This window comes from Poromitra crassiceps (genome assembly GCF_964638095.1).
Source record: "Poromitra crassiceps genome assembly, chromosome: 18".
In the NCBI taxonomy this organism is placed as follows: Eukaryota; Metazoa; Chordata; class Actinopteri; order Beryciformes; family Melamphaidae; genus Poromitra; species Poromitra crassiceps.
In genome coordinates this window covers 1,710,907-1,716,579 of record NC_139636.1, presented here as the reverse complement: position 1 = coordinate 1,716,579, position 5,673 = coordinate 1,710,907, and positions in this window count along the sequence as shown.

Here is a 5,673-nt window from a genome sequence, read left to right as displayed (position 1 = left end):
CTAGTCTCTCTCTAGTCTCCCCTCCTCTCTCTCCCTCCCTCCCTCCCTCTCTCATTCTCTCTCTAGTCTCTCTCTAGTCTCCCCTCCTCTCTCTCCCTCCCTCCCTCCCTCTCTCATTCTCTCTCTAGTCTCTCTCTAGTCTCCCCTCCTCTCTCTCCCCCCCTCCCTCCCTCTCTCATTCTCTCTCTAGTCTCTCTCTAGTCTCCCCTCCTCTCTCTCCCCCCCTCCCTCCCTCTCTCATTCTCTCTCTAGTCTCCCCTCCTCTCTCTCCCTCCCTCCCTCTCTCATTCTCTCTCTAGTCTCTCTCTAGTCTCCCCTCCTCTCTCTCCCTCCCTCCCTCCCTCTCTCATTCTCTCTCTAGTCTCTCTCTAGTCTCCCCTCCTCTCTCTCCCCCCCTCCCTCCCTCTCTCATTCTCTCTCTAGTCTCTCTCTAGTCTCCCCTCCTCTCTCTCCCCCCCTCCCTCCCTCTCTCATTCTCTCTCTAGTCTCCCCCTCCTCTCTCTCCCTCCCTCCCTCTCTCATTCTCTCTCTAGTCTCTCTCTAGTCTCCCCTCCTCTCTCTCTCTCTCTGGTGGTGGGATGCAGAGTGCTGTGGGTGACTGTATGGGATTGCTCCAGACAGTGGGAGACGAGTGTCTGTCTGGGACACTCAGAGGACGACCGGCTGGCTCATCTCTCTCTCTCTCTCTCTCTCTCTCTCTCTCTCTCTCTCTCTCATGTCGACCTGTGTGGGAGTGACTGGAGTGAAACAGGGGAGGGAACCAGAAAAAAAAGACTTTGAAACAATTCAAGGAAGATTTAATTTGAGAGACTGAAATTGTGGTTGCTGATGTCTTAAATCCAAATATTGAATAATCTAACATTACGGTAGCAGCACATTTTAATTTGAATGCCCTGCACTGCCTCGGCAATAGGGAGAGATTATAGGGAGAAAATGATAGAAAATGCATGTTTGTCTGTTTGAGACAGTGGTTGTCCACTCACTCCACAGTCTGAGAGAAGATGGTTGTCCACTCACTCCACAGTCTGAGAGAAGATGGTTGTCCACTCACTCCACAGTCTGAGAGAAGATGGTTGTCCACTCACTCCACAGTCTGAGAGAAGATGGTTGTCCACTCACTCCACAGTCTGAGAGAAGATGGTTGTCCACTCACTCCACAGTCTGAGAGAAGATGGTTGTCCACTCACTGCACAGTCTGAGAGAAGAGACGTGTGAGAGAGACACAATGTGAGAGAGTGAAAATGGGAAGAAGTGACGAAATGTTCTGGCTCAGAAAATAGAGATGATTCCAAGAAGTAGCGCAGCAGAGGGCGAGAGGGATCAGTTAATCCCTCACAGCTTTGGCCGACATTTAAATGGAGTTATTGTTTTAGCAGTTTGGGCTTCTTCAGTGTCTCATGTGGCATTACACACAGGCAGCCATATTGATTTTCCCTGTGCTGGAAATATAACAGTGAGCATGTTACTCATCCTCTGGTATTGACTTTCATATTTTCCCGGAGACAGACAGGGAAGCAAAATTGTCGGAAGCGAAAAAGTACTTTTTTTCTGTTTGCATTTGCAGCATTTTTAGCAGACGTGCTCATCAGAGCAATTTAGAGCGAGTGCAATAAGCTTCCACTTCCAAATCACCCATTTTACAACCAACCAACCAACCAACCAACCAACCAACCAACCAACCAACCAACCAACCAACCGTAAGGACTGACTCCTGCACATATCCCTGTGAGACCTCAAAGATCTCATCTTGTTCTTCTCAAGTGCTTGTGCGTGTGTGTGTGTGTGTGTGTGTGTCTGTGTGTGTGTGTCTGTGTGTGCGTGTCTGTGTGTGCGTGTGTGTGTGTGCGTGTGTGTGTGTGTGTGTGTGTGCGTGTGTGTGTGTGTGCGTGTGTGTGTGTGTGTGTGTGCGTGTGTGTGCGCGTGCGTGTGTGTGTGAATGGAGGGTGCTCTGTTCACTATCAACAGGGAAGTGTTGAATGACACCATTGTGTCCTCATTACAGCCACTTTTGTGTGGAAGGTGGCAGCTGTTAATCTTGGCACACGGCTAGAGCGCTTGGATTATCACATGAGCCCCACACACACACACACACACACACAGACACACACACACACACACACACACACACACACACACACACACACACACACACACACACACAGGGTATGTGGCTCTGATAAGCTGTGGTCAGTAACATTTTGTTTCATGAAGCCGCTAATTGTTCCTCATTGTTTTGAATGGCTATCAGCTCATCTCTCTATCTGTGTCTCTCTCTCTGTGTCTCTCTATCTGTCTCTCTCTATCCGTGTCTCTCTCTGTGTCTCTCTCTGTGTCTCTCTATCTCTGTGTGTGTGTGTGTCTCTCTGTGTCTCTCTATCCGTGTCTCTCTCTCTCTCTGTGTCTCTCTATCTCTGTGTGTGTGTCTCTCTCTGTGTCTCTCTATCCGTGTCTCTCTCTCTCTCTCTCTCTCTCTCTCTCTGTGTCTCTATCCGTGTCTCTCTCTCTCTCTCTGTGTCTCTCTATCTCTGTGTGTGTGTGTGTGTGTGTGTGTGTGTGTCTCTCTGTGTCTCTCTATCCGTGTCTCTCTCTCTCTCTGTGTCTCTCTATCTCTGTGTGTGTGTGTCTCTCTCTGTGTCTCTCTATCCGTGTCTCTCTCTCTCTCTCTGTGTCTCTCTATCTCTGTGTGTGTGTGTGTGTGTGTGTGTGTGTGTGTGTGTGTGTGTGTCTCTCTGTGTCTCTCTATCCGTGTCTCTCTCTCTCTCTGTGTCTCTCTATCTCTGTGTGTGTGTCTCTCTCTGTGTCTCTCTATCCGTGTCTCTCTCTCTCTCTCTCTCTCTCTCTCTCTCTGTGTCTCTATCCGTGTCTCTCTCTCTCTCTCTGTGTCTCTCTATCTCTGTGTGTGTGTGTGTGTGTGTGTGTGTGTGTGTGTCTCTCTGTGTCTCTCTATCCGTGTCTCTCTCTCTCTCTCTCTGTGTCTCTCTATCTCTGTGTGTGTGTCTCTCTCTGTGTCTCTCTATCCGTGTCTCTCTCTCTGGGTGTATTCACACCTGTAGGTCGTTTGCTTTGTTCCGATTCAGGTACTTAATTGATAGAATTGTTGCATTTGTGCCTTGGTTCGTTTGTGTTCACACAGCCACAAATGAAACGGTCCAAATAGTATTGTCAAACTTCCTGGATTGGCCAGCAGAGACTCTGATAGGCTAATAACCTCTCGGGATGGACAAAATAATTCCCATAGATTTTCCTATATGATTATAAAAATGTGTTTTGTTAGACCTACATTTTAGGCTATGTCGGGCGTCCGCCGTGCGAGGAGAGAGAGAGAGAGAGAGAGAGAAAGAAAGAAAGAAAGAGGGAGGGATCGGGAGAGAGAGAGAGGGAGAAAGTTCTTTATTTATTTAATAATGTATGCTATGTAGCCTATGTAAGCCTATGTATTTATTTAGCCTATTTAGGCTATTGGGAATTTGGAGATAGAAGATCAAAGACCCTCGCAAATTCTGCTATTAGGCTACTATCACGGAGATGAGGATTAGCCGAGACATAGGCTATATGAACACCTGTCCTGTCAGGAATAATTTAATAATAACGGACATTTCGAGGAAGACATGCAATCAGTCTGATTGAACCAGACAATCTTATCACAAAGAAGGCTGGCTCTGATTACCACGATTTGTTTTCATTTATTGAATGGAGACCAGAGAGAGCGAGAGAGAGGGAGAGAGAGGGCGGTGTGCTGCGCAGCACACCGCACACAAACAGGCAAAATCCGTAGAGATTCAACACATTAACGTTGCTTCCCATGGTCCGAGGTAAGTTGATTGAGTTCAAACTGCTGATGTGATGATCCAAAAATCCCCCAAAGTTTATCGATGCAAGTCACAAGTCGCCAAAACAGGATCTGAAAGATGTTGGGATGACCCCTTGTTTTTAAACGATAAAAATGTTCGTTCTTCAGGCCATTACGCACAGCGCAGCTGACTACGGCAGCTGGTTTATCCAAAAATGTGCACCGTTTACTGCTGTTGTGGCGGATCGAGGTCGGCTCACGTTCTCACCACAAACGAACCGCACCAGAGTTTGTTTAAAGCGGACCGAGACCACCCTTTCTTGGCGATCTCGGTCCGCTTGTTTTGTCCCGCATCCGAGTGCGATTGCTGTGTTCACACTCCCCCAAACGAACCGCACCAAGGGGGAAAATGCTCTCTGTTTCGGAACAACTGCTCCAATCGAGATAGGTGTGAATACACTCTCTCTCTCTCTCTCTCTCTATCTGTGTCTCTCTAGCCGTGTCTCTCTCTCTCTCTCTGTGTCTCTCTATCTCTGTGTGTGTGTGTGTGTGTGTCTCTCTCTTTCTATCTGTGTCTCTCTCTCTCTTTCTCTCTATCTGTGTCTCTCTCTCTCTTTCTCTCTATCTGTGTCTCTATCTGTGTCTCTCTATCTGTCTCACTCTCTGTGTCTCTCTGTCTCTCTCTTTCTCTCTCTCTGTGTGTCTCTCTCTCTGTGTCTCTCTATCCGTGTCTCTCTCTCTCTCTCAGTGTCTCTCTATCCGTGTCTCTCTCTCTCTCTCTGTGTCTCTCTATCCATGTCTCTCTCTCTCTCTGTGTGTCTCTCTATCCATGTCTCTCTCTCTCTGTGTCTCTCTATCTCTGTGTGTGTGTGTGTGTGTCTCTCTCTGTGTCTCTCTATCCGTGTCTCTCTCTGTGTCTCTCTATCCGTGTCTCTCTCTCTCTCTCTGTGTCTCTCTATCCGTGTCTCTCTCTCTCTCTCTGTGTCTCTCTATCCATGTGTCTCTCTCTCTCTCTGTGTCTCTCTATCCATGTCTCGCTCTCTCTCTCTGTGTCTCTCTATCTCTGTGTGTGTGTGTGTCTCTCTCTCTGTGTCTCTCTATCCGTGTCTCTCTCTGTGTCTCTCTATCCGTGTCTCTCTCTCTCTCTGTGTCTCTCTATCTCTGTGTGTGTGTGTGTCTCTCTCTCTGTGTCTCTCTATCCGTGTGTCTCTCTCTCTCTGTGTCTCTATCTGTGTCTCTCTCTCTCTGTGTCTCTCTCTCTGTGTGTGTGTGTGTGTGTCTCTCTGTGACTCCACCTCACACTGCTGTCTGTGGTGTTGTCTGTGGTGACAGTGGTTCTCTTCCAGTCAGAACAGAACATCTATTGAGTGGGCTCTGTCATGGGACAGATGAGATGGCCCATGGCTGCTCTGACCTTGCTGTGATCCACACAGTGAAAATGCCCCCGGCTCTGAGGACATAAAGCCACAAACTGTCCCTTTCAACGCTTGTTACTGATTCGCCGACATGTCCAACTTTCCATTTCTCTGCCCCGCCCCTCTCTCTCTCTCTCTCTCTCTCTGTCTCTCTCTCTGTTTCTCTGTCTGTCTGTCTGTCTGTCTCTCTCTCTCTGTCTGTCTGTCTGTCTCTCAGCGGCACAGTGGCTCAGTGGTTAGCAGCACTGTCGCCTCACAGCTAGAAGGTTGTGGGTTAAAATCTCCACCTTGGTCCTTTCTGTGTGGAGTTTACATGTTCGCCCCATGTAACCTATGTTGTGGATATATAATGTAGCATACTGTGATGCTGCTACATAAAGCCCTTTGAGATAAGCTTGTGTGATAAGGGGGCTATAAACATCACTGAATCTCTCTCTCTCTCTCCTCTATGTCCTTCTCCAGTCAGGA